General features: G+C 45.9%; 1 protein-coding gene across 2 annotated transcripts in view; it reads right to left on the bottom strand.

Annotated features, from left to right (window-relative positions):
- LIFR (LIF receptor subunit alpha) overlaps positions 1-14560 on the bottom strand; it is a 624070-nt gene extending 609510 nt beyond the window's left edge. Inside the window, exon 1 of one of the 2 annotated variants that reach the window (XM_069627155.1) lies at positions 14444-14560. The gene's annotated coding sequence lies outside the window, so the exon portion shown is untranslated. The remainder of the gene's footprint in view (positions 1-14443) is intronic. The other variant, XM_069627156.1, reaches the window with a different exon arrangement.
- Positions 14561-15335: the final 775 nt, after the last annotated feature.

The following is a 15335-nucleotide window of genomic DNA, read 5'->3' on the forward strand; positions in this document are numbered from 1 at the left end:
CCTCCCTGGTCCAGCCTTCACCCTGATGGGTGAGGACTGGGCTGGGGACCCACCAGATCTGGTCTGGCGGTTCCCCCATGCCACAAGAGGGCCTGCTACACCAGGAGTTGTTTGTTTTGGCAAGAAATTATTTGTTTCAACAAACCTTTTTTAAGTTGGGACCGCAAGGGAGTCCCAGGGGTTGTAACTGTGGCCCCCATGGGTCACAGTTGAAACCCCTGGCGAACCCAAAATGACGTCCCTGGCATTCTATAGACACCAAAACACACATACATGTATACGCTGAAACACAAGACGCCTAAGAAGATACAATGCTTGCTCAATGCAGAAATGAAAAAATGACAAGTGGCCATTTTGAGGGAAATGGACGGCGAGCCACATCAGAGTGAATGAAGAATTCAAGTGTGTCTCCAGCCCTGCGTCAGCGTGCTAAATCAGTTGAAACACTGATTTGCATGGATCAGACAAGAGCTTTGTGGCCCCTGTCCAAGGTTAATGCAGAGACGTGGCTAGCTGTAAAGTAGAACAAAAGATAACAGTTCCCAAGTGCAAGACATATTTCTCTTAGATTAGGTAAAAAAACAACCAACCTTCGGATGCAGGGTACCAGTTAATTAAAAGCTTAAAAACACATGAAGAGTAACTCAACCAACTCTCCAGAGGCCTCAGAAAGCAATTGCACCCCCATTAATAAGAGCTAAAATCATGGTAACCGTTTTAACAGGATGATTCGAAACGTGATCTTCTCACACGTGACTGATGAATAACAAACAGTGTCTATTTATTGGTGCCAGCTATGGAGACGCCCGCGCTTCAACTCCCTAAAAATGCTCACAGCAAATCCGCTGATTGAGGCTAAGTTCAAAGTCAGAAGAGCTGGCCTGTGGCCTAGGAAATCAGGGATGGCATCTAGTTAATTAAAAGAAGCGGCTCTTCCGTGCCTCTCTTCCTGCCACTATATTTTGCTCATGTGCTGATAACCTGCCAGATACCCTAGGTTGGTGGAGCCAGTACCAACTAATCATTGCTCTCAGATAGCGCCGTCCTGCAACTGCTGCAAGAGCCAATTTATAATTGTGATGATGTATTATCCCCTTACATTATCGCTTTTAGGGGTGGTCCGAGGTGGGGCCACACGAAGTTCTGTAGCCAATAAGAACACGGACCACTATGTATTCAACATGTAGATAATTCCCTGAACCAATCCCACCTTTGCATACGTTTCACACAAGGTCACTTATGATGTATTTTTTAATTATAAGCTAATGTTGTGCATGAAATTCTTTGCGAGTGCCAAGACAAATTGTGTTTGTTGCTGTTCCCGTTTTATAGCGATTGTTAATAAAACCGGCCTTTGTCATTTACCTTGACTCTTCCGTTTCTGGGCCCGGGATTTCATGGCCTATCTGGTCTGCTCAGGGCTGGGACTTTCCTCCCTCGCACCCGCCCCCATTATAGACCCACAAGTGAAAGCTGCAATTGTGGAACATTCGTGGTGCAGTCAATGCAAAATAGAAGGCGCTGAGCCTGTGGCGAGTACGAACGTGGTGGGGGGGGGACAATTAATGCTTTGGGCAGATTCCCATAAAGAGAACACAAGCAAGTACCTTTGCACGTGCAGTTTTGGTCCACATACAAAGTAGATGGGTGTGTGGCATGCCAGGGCAAAGACGCGTGTATCCTTGAGCACATCCCTTATTCACAAAGGGATGCCCCCAATGCCACCCTTCCACCCACTTCTGGGCGACGCTGGCACGGGTCAGGGACTTTTCAGATGCCTGCCTGTATTACTGTGCCAAAGTAGCAAATCTCATATCAAGCATGTACGTTTCCGTGGCATTTTGCATAGCAAGTAACAAGCCCATCAATGCGTGCTCTGAACCCACAGGGTTGCGGGTGTGAAATGGCTAAAGTTGTAGATGCACACTGTACACTTTGATATGATGCAAAGAAGCCAGGCAGTCAGACACTCGCACAATAGGACATGCGGGTGCAGGATGTGACAGGCTTTACACTCGCTGCATCACCGCATGCAATCGCCAACTATGTTTGAGAATCAGGGCCTAAATGTCTGTAATGTCTGCGGCCCGTGAAGGGAACAGTGGAAGCAGAGAAAGAGCTGGCAACAAGTATTCGGAAGCAGAGATCTGTTTTGCCAACATCTATACCCAAGTTGGACTGAAAAGATGGTTTATACATCTGTATTGTCCAACTCCAGCCCTTGGGGGCCGGAAACCTGACGGGTTTTCAGGATATCCCTCATTAATATTGATGAGCAAAAATGTGCATACATTTAGAATCATTGTATGCAAATGTATCTCATGATTATCAATTGGGGGTATCCTGAAAATCCAACATGGATGCAGCTCTCGAGGAGTTGGACAACCCTGACAGAGCAATCAATCCTCATGAGGTTTTGTATCAGGCAAGGGGCAGCAGAACTACAGCTTGGATATGGACACGAGCAGGTTACATTTAAAAGAAGACAGAAATATGAGACCATTCATGATTATGGAAGACAACAAATAATTACTAAAATTACAATAGTAAACATAAGTAATCATGACTGCCAATGCACTGCCAAGCAGGAGTGTCGCCATCAGAGTTGCTATCCTGTCAATGTTTTAGATTCTAAGACTTCCCGTCTCACATTTCACACTATAAATATGAACCTACAAGTCCCAGCATTCAAAGAGCTGTTAGTTAATAAACCAGATTAGGTGGGGAACACCTCCAGAATGGACGGCAGCAAGCAGGGAAAGCAATTGTCTAAAACCAATGCAAACACTCACATAAAACTGAAAAATAACACTGACGAACAAACCCCACCGATGAATGAGCACTGCTCTGATCTTAGACTTTAGATCACCATCTTTCACAGAGGAAATATATCCAAAACATATCAGTCTGTCTTGCCCTGGGGCGATCTAGCACCTCTATGAAAGATGGTGAGCTAAAGAATCTGGGTAAGGCTCTCGTAACCAGGACTAAATGTCTGGCAGAGGGACTCCCAGAACCCCTTTGTTTTTTGCATAATTTAAGTAAATTTGGCTCTCACCCTAAGTTACTGGTGGAATCCAGACGTGGACCCCTTGCTCACTATTCTTAGGCACAGCTCCACCGTACTGATGAGGTCCAACCAGACTGAAACAACTGTCTGGGGTTGCAGTTGGTACTCTTGTTCAGAGGAGAATTGCTTAGCATTTCTGTGCTGGACTGCCCCAGGGCAGGACAAAGGCTGATATGTTTTGGATCTGTGAAAGATAGTGAGCTAAGGAATATGGGTAAGGCCCGATGGTGGCACTCTCAGTCTAAAGTTGTAACCATGCTCGTCCCCATTTTTTTAAAACACCCCCTTTCCTTGTTTTTGAAACTTAATTTACCCCCCCTTATTTCCGAAACCAAGGAGCCGGTAACGTCTGTTACACCATCTCTATGCTTAAAAATGCAGATTGCCACCAATTTTTCTTTAAGATTCTATTTTCCTTGTACAATATATATTGGTCTTAGTTGGCTTAGACGCTTCATTTCCATGAAAAAAGTGCCTTTTTGTGTGATATATGATATGATATGATATGGCATTTGTAATGCGCTTATACAGAAGTGTTTCAAGGCGCGACGAGGCAAGGGAGGGGGAACAAAGGGAGGACGGACAATGATCCTACTAGGCCAGATGTCATTCAGATCGCACAAGTGTGTGAGAAGGGGGCAGGGACAGTGCAGTAAATGGTAAAATAACAAGTAACAGCCATCAGGTGGCAAGTGCATGGGTAAGTGCGGACATCAGGTGTCGAGGGCTGGTGGGGGACTGTGGGGATGCAGAAACAGTTCCCAAGTGTGGGGGTAGCCTGGTGGGCAGTGCAGGGGTGCAACGCTGGCAGGGGAGAACCTGGGCCCGAGATCAGAGGTGTCCAGGTAGCCAGTGCAGTTCCGGTTACAGCCAGGAGGCCAGCAGAGGAGAGGAGGAGAACAAGCAGAAGCAAAGAGAAAGGTTTTGAGGTGCTTCCGGAACCAGAGATGGTTCTCCTCAAGTTTAAGGGAAGCAGGGAGGCTGTTCCAGAGGGAGGCGCCAGCCGAAGAAAGAGATCTACCACCAACTCGTTGGTTGGAGAAGCAACTGACCCTGTGGGAGTTGGAGGCGGATGAGCGAAGAGCTTGAGTAGGAAGATATTTGGGAAGAGAGAGTCCTTATATGTGGTCAAATATGAGCAGGTTATTTGGAAAGATGAGGAGGGATTGACTCATGCCAAACACTTGGAAGCACAGTTATATTGTACCGATTTTTAAAAAGGGCTGCAGAAAGAGATCTATCACCAACTCGTTGCTTGTAGAAGCAACTGACCCTGAGGGACTTAGAGGCGGATGAGCGAAGAGCTTGAGAAGGAAGATATTTAGGAAGAGAGAGTTGAAGGTATCAACGCCCAATGCCCCAGAAGGCTTTGTGGACGATGCAGAAGGTTTTGAACTTAATCCTCGCAGCCACTGGGAGCCAGTGCAATGAATTCAGTGCTGGAGAGATACGATCCGTGGGCTTGAGGCCAAGGACAAGTCTCGCAGTCCTGTTCTGGAGAAGTTGCAAAGGGCGGAGAGTGGAAGCAGGCAGATTTAGAAGGAGGCTATTGCAATAGTCCAGCCTAGAGAGAACCAGAGCTCTGGAGACAGTTAGCTTCTGGGCAAAGGAGAGGAAAGGAAGAATACCTCTGAGGAGGTGCAGCTGGTAGTGTGACTTCTTGGAGACATCGGAAATGTGAGGAGAGAAGGAGAGGGTGGAGGTGAAGATGACCCAGAGGTTTTTTGCCTTGCAGGTGGGAGCAGGAAGAGGGCCAAGAGAGGCCGGCCAGAGAGCTACAGGGAAGGAGGGAGCGGGTGTGCTGATGAGGAGAATCTCAGTCTTACTGGCATTAAGGCAGAGGTCATTGGCGGCACACCACTCCTGGATAGCAGACAGACAGTCAGAGATGAAGGAAGAAGAGGAGGAGGCAGAGGTTAGCCTGAAAATGAGCTGGGTATCATCTGCATAGCACTGAAAGATGGGGCAGAGAGCAGCAATGCGGCGGGCAAGGAGTGCCAGGCATTGGTTGAAGAGCCGGGGAGAGAGGGTAGACCCCTGGGGGACACCACAGGTAGAGAGAAAGATAGCAGAGAGGAAGGACCCAAGTTGGAACTGGGAACGTCGGTCAGAGATAAAAGAAGTCAGCCACGCCAGAGCCTGACCAGTGATACCCAGGTTATCACAGAGACGGTTGAGCAGGATGGCATGGTTGACAGTGTCAAAGGCAGAAGAGAGATCAAGCAAGATGAGGACACAAGAGGTGTTAGAGTCAAGGTTGGAGAGCAGGTCTTCACGAATGTTCAGGAGAGCAGTTTCCATGCTTCTGGCAGCTCTGAAGCCAGACTGATGGTCATGAAGACATGCTATGCACGTTTATCCTTCTAGATGGCATCAGGATTGCCCAAGTTTTGGAGGCTCAACCCAATAATGTCATGTTGAATAAAGACATATAGCTATGTTTTGCCTAAGAATGTCTTATTTATTGTATTGGTTTTGTCTCACTGAAAACTGCATTCACCTTTGGTTATCCGTAGACTGGGCCTCACAGACAAATACAAACATGCACAAAAAGGTTGTGCTTTATTTTATTTAGTAAACTGCTTTGAAGTGAGGATTCATGCAATACAATCTGTATCACAAATAACAAGGGGGGTCCTGGGAGACTCTCTGCCAGACATGAGTCCTGGTTACAAGAGCCTTTCCCAGAGTCTCCTATATGAAAGATTGTGAGCTAAAGACTCTGGGTAAGGCTCTTGTAACCAGGACTCATGTGTGGCAGAGAGTCTCCCAGGACCCCCCCTTGTTATTTGCATATTTCAAGTAACTTTGGGTCTCACCCTAAGTTACTAGGCTAATCCAGACGTGGACCCCTTGCTCACTATTCTTAGAGTGGCACAGCTACATCCTACTGATGAGGTTCAACCAGACCGAAACACGTGTCTGGGGTTGCTGTTGGTAGTCTTGTTCAGAGGAGAATTGCCTAGCATTTCGGTGCTGGACTGCCCCAGGGCAGGACAAAGACTGATATGTTTAGGATATTTCTCCTCTGTGAAAGATTGTGGGTGAAAGACTCTGGGTAAGGCTCTTGTAACCAGGACTCATGTCTGGCAGAGAGTCTCCCAGGACCTCCCGCCCCACTTGTTATTTGCATACAATCTGTATCTACAGGGTATGATCATTTTGCCTGGCTGAGAAAGTGCTGCAAGGGGCTAGCAAGGAACTTTACATTTAGCACTATGAATAAATGCAACGTGAATTACATGCAAAGGTTTCATTTGAAGGTTATTCAAGGATACATAAGTATTTTAAGTATTTCATCATTTTCTAAATCAACCGAACAATATATGACGCAAGAGAATCCATAGATTGGAACAGCTAACAATTTAAACCTGACACAGGGTTCGAAATTGAGGGGATCTGGGGGCCATTTAGCTCCTGCTTGTAGCCTTCAAGAGCCTAGTTAGCTTGATGCCAAAAACTTCCGGGAGATACTTTTGTCTCCCCAGGTGATCTGATGATGAACAAACACACCTACATGAATAGATCTACACATTGGGCAGAGATCAGATATCTTGTATCTAAAGACCCTGCATCATTTGTGGATTTCCTACTGAATAATTCTGATATACCAAGGATAAACTAAAGCATCCAAGTGAGGATCTATGATGCAATGGATTCATTGGAACTTTGCACATGTATTCGAATCCTCTCCTAAGAACACTATTTTGTTAGTGATTTAACTATGAAGCACTGCCTTTTGTGTTGTTTTATTTTGTTATATGCATTTTCTTTAATCATTTGTTTGCAACTCTGTTGATCACCTGTAATGTATATGATTATATGCGCTATGTGAATTCCTTTCCCTTTTTCCTTCATTGTTATATTAAATATTGAAGACACATAATTGAAACCTTGTTTACAAATCGTCCCTTTTTTGTTGGCTCTTCCTTTTTGTGTTCAGAAATAATCTCTAGAAACACCCTGAATAACGAAATAGTGGGTGGTTACATGCATTTAGTGGCTGACTCATCCTGAGGATTTCTAGAATCAAGAAAACCATCCCTTTCTTAACAATACCTTAAGAGGCTAGGTCGAGTAATTAATTCTACCTGTCCACCTTAAATTTCTGTGGTTTATAACAGAATTAGTAAGGGTACACTCATTGTTTAGTAGATCTACACATTAGGACGTATCTTTACTACATTTAAAGCATATGGGGCCATAAATAACACGAGAGAGGAGTGTTAGCATGGATAAAGCCTTTAGGTGAGATAGACATGATGAAGGTAATCAATGCAGATGCAGCTGTTGCAGCATTCTCTGTAGCACAGGAGAGTGACCATGATCATGCTTCCACTCCGCATTACATGCTGTTGCGGCATTCTCTGTAGCACAGGAGAGTGACCATGATCATGCTTCCACTCCACATTACATGCTGTTGCAGCATTCTCTGTCGCACAGGAGAGTGACCATGATCATGCTTCCACTCCACATGACATGCTGTTGCAGCATTCTCTGTCGCACAGGAGAGTGACCATGATCATGCTTCCACTCCACATTACATGCTGTTGCAGCATTCTCTGTCGCACAGGAGAGTGACCATGATCATGCTTCCACTCCACATGACATGCTGTTGCAGCATTCTCTGTAGCACAGGAGAGTGACCATGATCATGCTTCCACTCCACATGACATGCTGTTGCAGCATTCTCTGTAGCACAGGAGAGTGACCATGATCATGCTTCCACTCCACATGACATGCTGTTGCAGCATTCTCTGTAGCACAGGAGAGTGACCATGATCATGCTTCCACTCCACATTACATGCTGTTGCAGCATTCTCTGTAGCACAGGAGAGTGACCATGATCATGCTTCCACTCCACATTACATGCTGTTGCAGCATTCTCTGTAGCACAGGAGAGTGACCATGATCATGCTTCCACTCCACATGACATGCTGTTGCAGCATTCTCTGTAGCACAGGAGAGTGACCATGATCATGCTTCCACTCCACATGACATGCTGTTGCAGCATTCTCTGTAGCACAGGAGAGTGACCATGATCATGCTTCCACTCCACATGACATGCTGTTGCAGCATTCTCTGTAGCACAGGAGAGTGACCATGATCATGCTTCCACTCCACATGACATGCTGTTGCAGCATTCTCTGTAGCACAGGAGAGTGACCATGATCATGCTTCCACTCCACATTACATGCAGTTGTTCATTAAGAGTTAGCAGTGAAATGGCAGATGGTTCGGCCAGTCAACGAGCTTAATGACTAGGCTCCACATCTCAATACAGCCGTGCCCAGGATTTACAGGGTGATGAAGGCAGCCGGCGTAGCATATGTCATCTGACTTGCTTTGTACAACAAGAAGTTATACTGGACGCATATATGAGTTTGTGATTTTGGTAATGAAGTTGCACACTGCTTTGCGTGCAAGCTTTCCTAGAAATGCAGAAGAATGCCGGAAAATAAAGGCGACAGATTTTTAGCGCAACTGATGGCAATAGTGATGTTTTGGACCCAGGTAAATACCTTTTCATACAAGCATTGGCAGTGCCAGCAGTTTGGGCTTTTTTGCGGGCATGGGAAAGGCACTTGCCAAGCACTACCATAGTGGTATCAACTGACCATTGATGGTAGCAGGCAAAACAGTGTGTGAGTACCTGGGCATCTAATAAAAGTGTCTGGCAAATGCCTAATACTTACACACAAGCCAAAATGATTGGCTTTGCCAATGCTTGTTTTTAACAGGACTTTCGTGAAGGCGACACCTTGTGCTCATAAATCGAATGGCTAAAGGCAGACCCGGTCAAGACATTTTTATTCCACCAGCAGCAGGTTAACTGCTCCAATTAAGTCATTCACTCAGAGAAGACTGCTTTGAAAAAACACTGTCAGACACTTCAAACAAAGTTTGATTGTAAGGCTTGAATAAAGCGATCTCAAAGAGTTCCCATGAGGAGTTGTTTTGGGCGTTGGGCGGGGAGGGTCAGGAACTGGGTGGAAATGGCCATAAGGATTGTCATGGCTACGGGCAGTCAATAGGTTCGACAAATAGCCAAACAACACCTACAAGCTGTGTCCCTTAACATATGCCATTTTTCCCTATCTGTTCTCCAATGCAGCCCAAACTGCTAAGTACGGCAAAAGTCGACTTCATAACGTTTTGGAAACAGGCCTGCGTCTTCCATTACACACGTTTTCCCTATTGTTGGGTAATGCGAATAGGTTGTTACAGGGATTGTGGCCCCATTGTACCTCCCCCTGAAGTCTATATAAAGTGCACTGAACTCACAACTCCTGTCCGTGCGCCTTTTGAAGTGTAAAGGCTGGAGGAGTTCGGCGGGTCTGGGGCACAGATTTACTTTTGGTTTTCGTTAAGAGTTAAAACAAGCGTGCCCAGTGCGCAGCAAAGTTTATGAGCCCTCTACACTGAATGAGGCGCCCCTGTTCTACAGAAAGCATCGCCCATGAGCAATAGTTTTTTATGAATTAGTCCCACCCCAGGATGAGCACCTGTGTTTTGCATGCTTTCAGCGCAAGGCTGCAGCCTCTGACAGAGTTGAGGAAAGTTGCCTGCGTCAGCCAAGAGCCACGATCTGCGTCAGCCAAGAGCCACGATAAGCGCCCTTCACAATCTAGCTGCATTACCCACTTTACACGCTCCAAAAAAGCATACAAGTAATAAACAGCCTTGAAGTGTTCATAGCTTTAGGCTTCGAATATTTTGGATGGAAAGCTTTCAGGAAGACAATGTCATGTCTTTAGGCAGGTGAAGCCATTATATCGCCCTGAATGTCTCATGTAGCTGGGCCCTTTGGTAGTTGGTTTATGTGTGTTTACATTAAACATTCAATACACGTACTGCCCTCTTCACTTGATTAACACCGGCACTCACCCTGCTACCCCCTCTCCGCACCCCTTCACCACTCACTGCCGAGCTGTTTAGAGTGTTTCACCCATAAACACCCAAAAAACGCAGCGGGATGAAAACAGGCACCCTTTTCCTTGAAAATTCGAGGAAGCAGATCTCCTCGATTTCAAGTGGAAAAAGCACCCCTTTCCCACATTTTGGGGGACGAGGATGCGTGCCATAAACATTTGTCAGTGTAAGGCTCATGTAACCTGAACTAATGTCCGGCAGAGGGACTACCAAGACCCCCCTTGTTTTTTGCATAATTTAAGTAACTTTGGTTCTCAGTTAGTAGGGGAATCCAGGCATGGACCCCTTGCTCACTATTATGAGAAGGGCACAGCTCCACCCTACTGATGAGGTCCAACCAGACCGAAACACGTGTCTGGGGTTGCTGTTGGGACTCGTGTTCAGAGGAGAATTGCCGAGCATTTCAGTGCTGGACTACCCCAGGACAGGACAAAGACTGATATGTTTAGGATATTTCTCCTCTGTGAAAGATAGTGAGTTATAGAATCGGGGTAAGGCTCTCGTAACCAGGACTAATGTCCAGCAGAGGGACTCCAAGGATCCACCAACCCCCTTGTTTTTAGCAATTATGTGGTACCTGGTACACAGTCCTATTGATGTGGGTAGAAATGTTGTGGCTCCTGGGGCAGCATCCTAACACAGCAGGTTTCACGTATGCGGTATTCGATACACAGTCCTAACACTGAGGCGAACAATTATGTGGTGCCGGTACACAGCCTTTGCGCTGCAGCTGCAGCTAGCAACTATCTGGTTGCCGGTACACAGTACTGAGAGCTGAAGATAGCATATAGATATTAGACTGAATAGCCAAATGATCAAGAATTGCTGCAATATTTGCCATACCATGCTATTGAATCATCCGTCGCTGCACATGTCGTTATCTATGCTTGATGAATACACATACTAACCCTGCAATGATTGCTTCATCTCCGAGATGTACCTTTTTAGTGAACTAAATAACCAAACGAAGTGCACGACCAGAGGGGAGGGGTCATATTATGAAATCCAATATACCGACATATTGATGACATCAATGAAAGAATAAAATGCATTCTTTATTGGAATCCAAAACGTTGTTTCTGATTAAATCGCAAAAAGATTTGGACTTAACTTGGCCAGCCCTGACTTAGCGCCTGGTCGTAGCTCTTGAAATTTAACAGCCAAAAATGTGAGCTAGCTTAAGGAAGGTATGGACTCAGTCAGACGCATCACCCCGAGTGCTTGAGTCCATTGTACAATGGACGCAAGATGAGCCAAGCTTAGCACTGCTCCCAGACATTTGGAACCGGTTCGAATCCAAGCACGGCCGGCTCAGGTTTTAAGGTCGATGAGACGAGTACCGCTAGATTGGGTAATAATAACAAACGCGAGGAATCCGACATGAAACCCTAGATATCAACAGGATACCACTGGGCTTCCCTACTCTGGGTATCAATAGCAGGAGAATCACAATGTCGCCTGGATGGACAGTCATTGCATGAAAGCAGTGGCGCAAACAATTCATCAAACCATGCCAAAGCGAGAAAATGAAGCTAATTAAATGTAACATCAATGTTGCTGCTTAGAGATTACAGAATGGAGCAAACAGATTCCGTCCCCACCCACAGTATCGGCAAATATGTTCTCTGAGGGATACAGAGAAGCAGAGTTCCATGTAGAATGCTTGCTGGGATCAAGCAGCAGCCACCCGAGGAAGGGCGGGGGCCGATATGTGTGGCATTCTGCAACGTCAAGCCTTTCTCATTGTGGATAACATATAAACAATATGGCCACTAAACACGTTTTATTACGGTGTTTCACCTGTGATGGATCCCTTGTATGCACGTATTGATGTTTTAGTTTTGCTCATGCAAATACCCCCTTATAAATTAGGTGCAATATTTATATATTGGCACTTTAAAAACTCGAGCTGTTTTATTTCACTTGGGTGAAAACTATATTCTCTCTCACTCTCATTGAGAAACCATGTTTGACCTTTCTAGGTGACATTTAGGATGGGGGTTGCAGTTCCTTCCCATCTCTTCTCTCGTTTACATTTCTATTTATTTTATGCAGGAAAGATAGAACAAATAATAGCCTGATACATTGTTATCCTAGTATAAACGTTTCACGATAATACGGTCTGAGACAAAACCTGTTTGCTCCATTCCATATTGCCCCAAAATGTCTCAATTTTAAGCACTGGTGCAAATGTTAGAAAATCTGGCCCCAGGGTGATCCCATATTGCCACTAGATGTTGCTAGTCCTCTTCAGAGCACAACAGCTTCACAGGTAAGACAATATTTTACAGAGCACAGCCGAGATCAGATCCATGATGAAATGCTGAGCACATGGACAATGGCATCACACAAAAACTGAGTCACAACCAGCAAAAACATGCAAAAAGCACTTTACCTGTGGACTGAAAAAACCAATGTGCTGAATAACAGAAGCCATAAGAAGCTCTAAAACCACTTAAAACTCACAGGTTAAGCTCTCGTCTCACATATGGGCAAGCCTGCTCCTCGCAAGTTCGAATCTCAGCAGGGTCGACTCAGCCCTTAATCGTTCTAGGGTCGAAAAATTGAGTACCATTAATTTGGATAATTATAGCAGCTACTACCAGGGCTGGGAGGAGGGCGAATCGGCAATGAACAACGCCTGCTTTTAGAATTAAAGCAATGCGAGGTTGCCTTCCCCTTTTCTCTTTATTTAGCCAACACCATCCTTTTTGATTTGCTGGACGTATTTATACCGCCCCAACTTCTACACTTTCAAAAGATTTCATTTAAATGATGGTTTTCGCTTTGCCTAGAAAACCCCTTTGAATGGAAGGATGAAGAGCTGTGTGGACCTGCAGAGATTCGAACCTGTGACCATGAGGTCAAACACAGGCCCTGTACTGCATGCATTAGTCCACTGAGCCACTATAACCAACAGATGCGCTTATCTGAGCCTGCCCCCCCCTAACATAGCTTAAACAGAGGACATTTTTCTGTTTGCTGTTGATCACCTTACAGGAGTTGAAGGCTATGATATGATATTTATAATGCGCTTAAACCCAGAGGTTTCTAAGCGCGGATCGAACCTGTGGTGCTCCGTGTAGCCTTGATTCCAAGGCGAGCACGTTGCTTCTGAGCTATCCTCCGAGAACGATAAAGCTGGCTTCCTAACTACTTAGTGGAAAAATATTACCATATATTGTCCTTCTATATTTTTTTTTATAAATCGCATTTTGTACGTGTTTCTCAGTCTTAAAAAGTCCACATGTGCAGCGAGGCACCAGTACCCTGCTCTGGAAGGACAAAGCAGGGGTCCAGAAGAAATAACTGGGGGTCCAGATAAAATAACAAGGACACTCATGCACACATGCCCAACACGCTCCTCGTCATGTGCATGGACTCATGTTGTTTTTCGCACCCTGAAAAATGAAGCCATCGCTTGTATTTGTCTCTAGTATTTCATTTGTATTCACAGACAATTCAATGTTTTAAAAACTAAATCATGTGCAGAACATAAGCTTGACATTAGGTGACGCACCAGGAAAGTGACCTCACTTGAGCGAGTGCCCTCCTCACTGGCTGACGGCAGTGCGCTACGTGTTGCAGCCGGCGGGCGATTATCGGCCGTTAATGATCGCTCATGATCAGCAGCGACCACGCCGCTGCTGCAGTGCCACCCTCCTCCCGCCATTCCATTTTTCATATAAATACCACAGCTAGGAAAGCAACGTATCCCGTCTGCACGTGTGTGCTCAAGTGCTCCATTTATCTATATAAACGTATACATAATCTTTCATACTAAAAGAAATATGTCAAAATACGGGCAATCTTACGTAGCTGCTCAAATGTTCCAAGGTGCTTTATAAAAACCTACGCGCATGTCCGTTTTTAACTGGGAAATCAGACGCCCTGGAGTCCTATCTTGTCCAATATGATCAATTATTTTTTTAAAAAATGGGCTAGAATCCTCAGACGCGTTTTAGTGATAAACGATACACGCAAAGGCTTTGAAAAACGGGCACCTTTAATAGCACTGCAAGTGGCCTTCACTTTCACACTTGCCGTCATGGCAGCAGCAGAACTTCCCGCTGCACAGGGAAAGCGATCCGGCTGCGAGGGGCACTTGCCCTGCCAGCCCGATTACATCAGTGCAGAATTCCCTGCGTGGCTTCCACTCGGGACGGAGCGCTGGGAAGCCGGCTCACTGGGGCACTGTGGGCACATCCGTGGCGCAGCAGGGGTCGCGCGGACCCTCCTGGGCCTGCCCCGAAAAGTGCCCCCCTTCCCGTCCCGCGCCTCCATAAACATGCCGTGAAATACCAAAACAAACCGTGCCGGGTGCTGCAAGCACCTGGGAATCCCGTCCACCCAACCGCGCCCCGCCTGGATAGAAGAAGCAGTCAGCCTCTACACCACAGGCTGGTTACATCTGGGATGAATAAGGCATGACAAACTCACCGGGAACGGCTACTCTCCACCGCAGGGTCCCTGCACAGAGCTGGGGGTAAACACGGCCATGTTCTCCCAGCAACAGCTCCAGTGACGAGCCTGATGCTTTTGTTCTTGCCAGGAAAGAGGAGTGGTGCACGGATTCCAGGGATGTGCATTTTAGACGCAGTGGCGCCATCTGGCGTTCACGGAAAGGATCACACGCCGTGTTACTTGCAAAATCAATTTCTCTGCTTAGTTTTAGGCTTAATAAATCCACAGTATCTCTATCGCGTAGTTAATTTCGGCAGATTCAATTAGAGTTACATGCACAAATACACTTTGGACAACATTTCAAGGTGCGTTTAAAAAAATCTACAAATTAAAACAATAATGTAACACTTCATCAAATAATGTGTAGCGGGTTATATAATTATAAACAACGTTCTTTGCCCAATTTCTGCCCACAATTTTACATTGTTGTTCAAATTGAAATATTTCCCGTACTTTCTGAAAAACACATCAGTGGATTTTGCGTTTGAGCACGCACATCAGTTGGTGTACCGTATGCAGCAGGCACTGAATCCAGGCCAGCTTAAGTTGGGGGGGGGGGTTGAAGGGGGGGCATTTCACCCTGAAGTGGGGGTGGAGGGGGCCAGGTTGCAGTGAAATCAGTCCGAGGGACCTGTGTGATGCATACATACATTATCATGGAGACAACGAAAAACAGCTGGGGTGTTCTTAGCCACAGGGAGCTGAAATACCAAATGCTGGTTGAACAGCTATAAAGTCTTCTTTGTCAGCAAGTGCCTAACATGGAGGAACTGGTATTAAAAGGCAATCAGGTGATAGCACTTCTTTATACCCCTAGTGAAGCGACAGCCAGCAAAAGTAGATTGCAGAGCCCTCGAAAGTACACGTT

Source organism: Ambystoma mexicanum, chromosome 6p (genome assembly GCF_040938575.1).
Source record: "Ambystoma mexicanum isolate Mex_15411 chromosome 6p, UKY_AmexF1_1, whole genome shotgun sequence".
NCBI lineage: Eukaryota > Metazoa > Chordata > Amphibia > Caudata > Ambystomatidae > Ambystoma > Ambystoma mexicanum.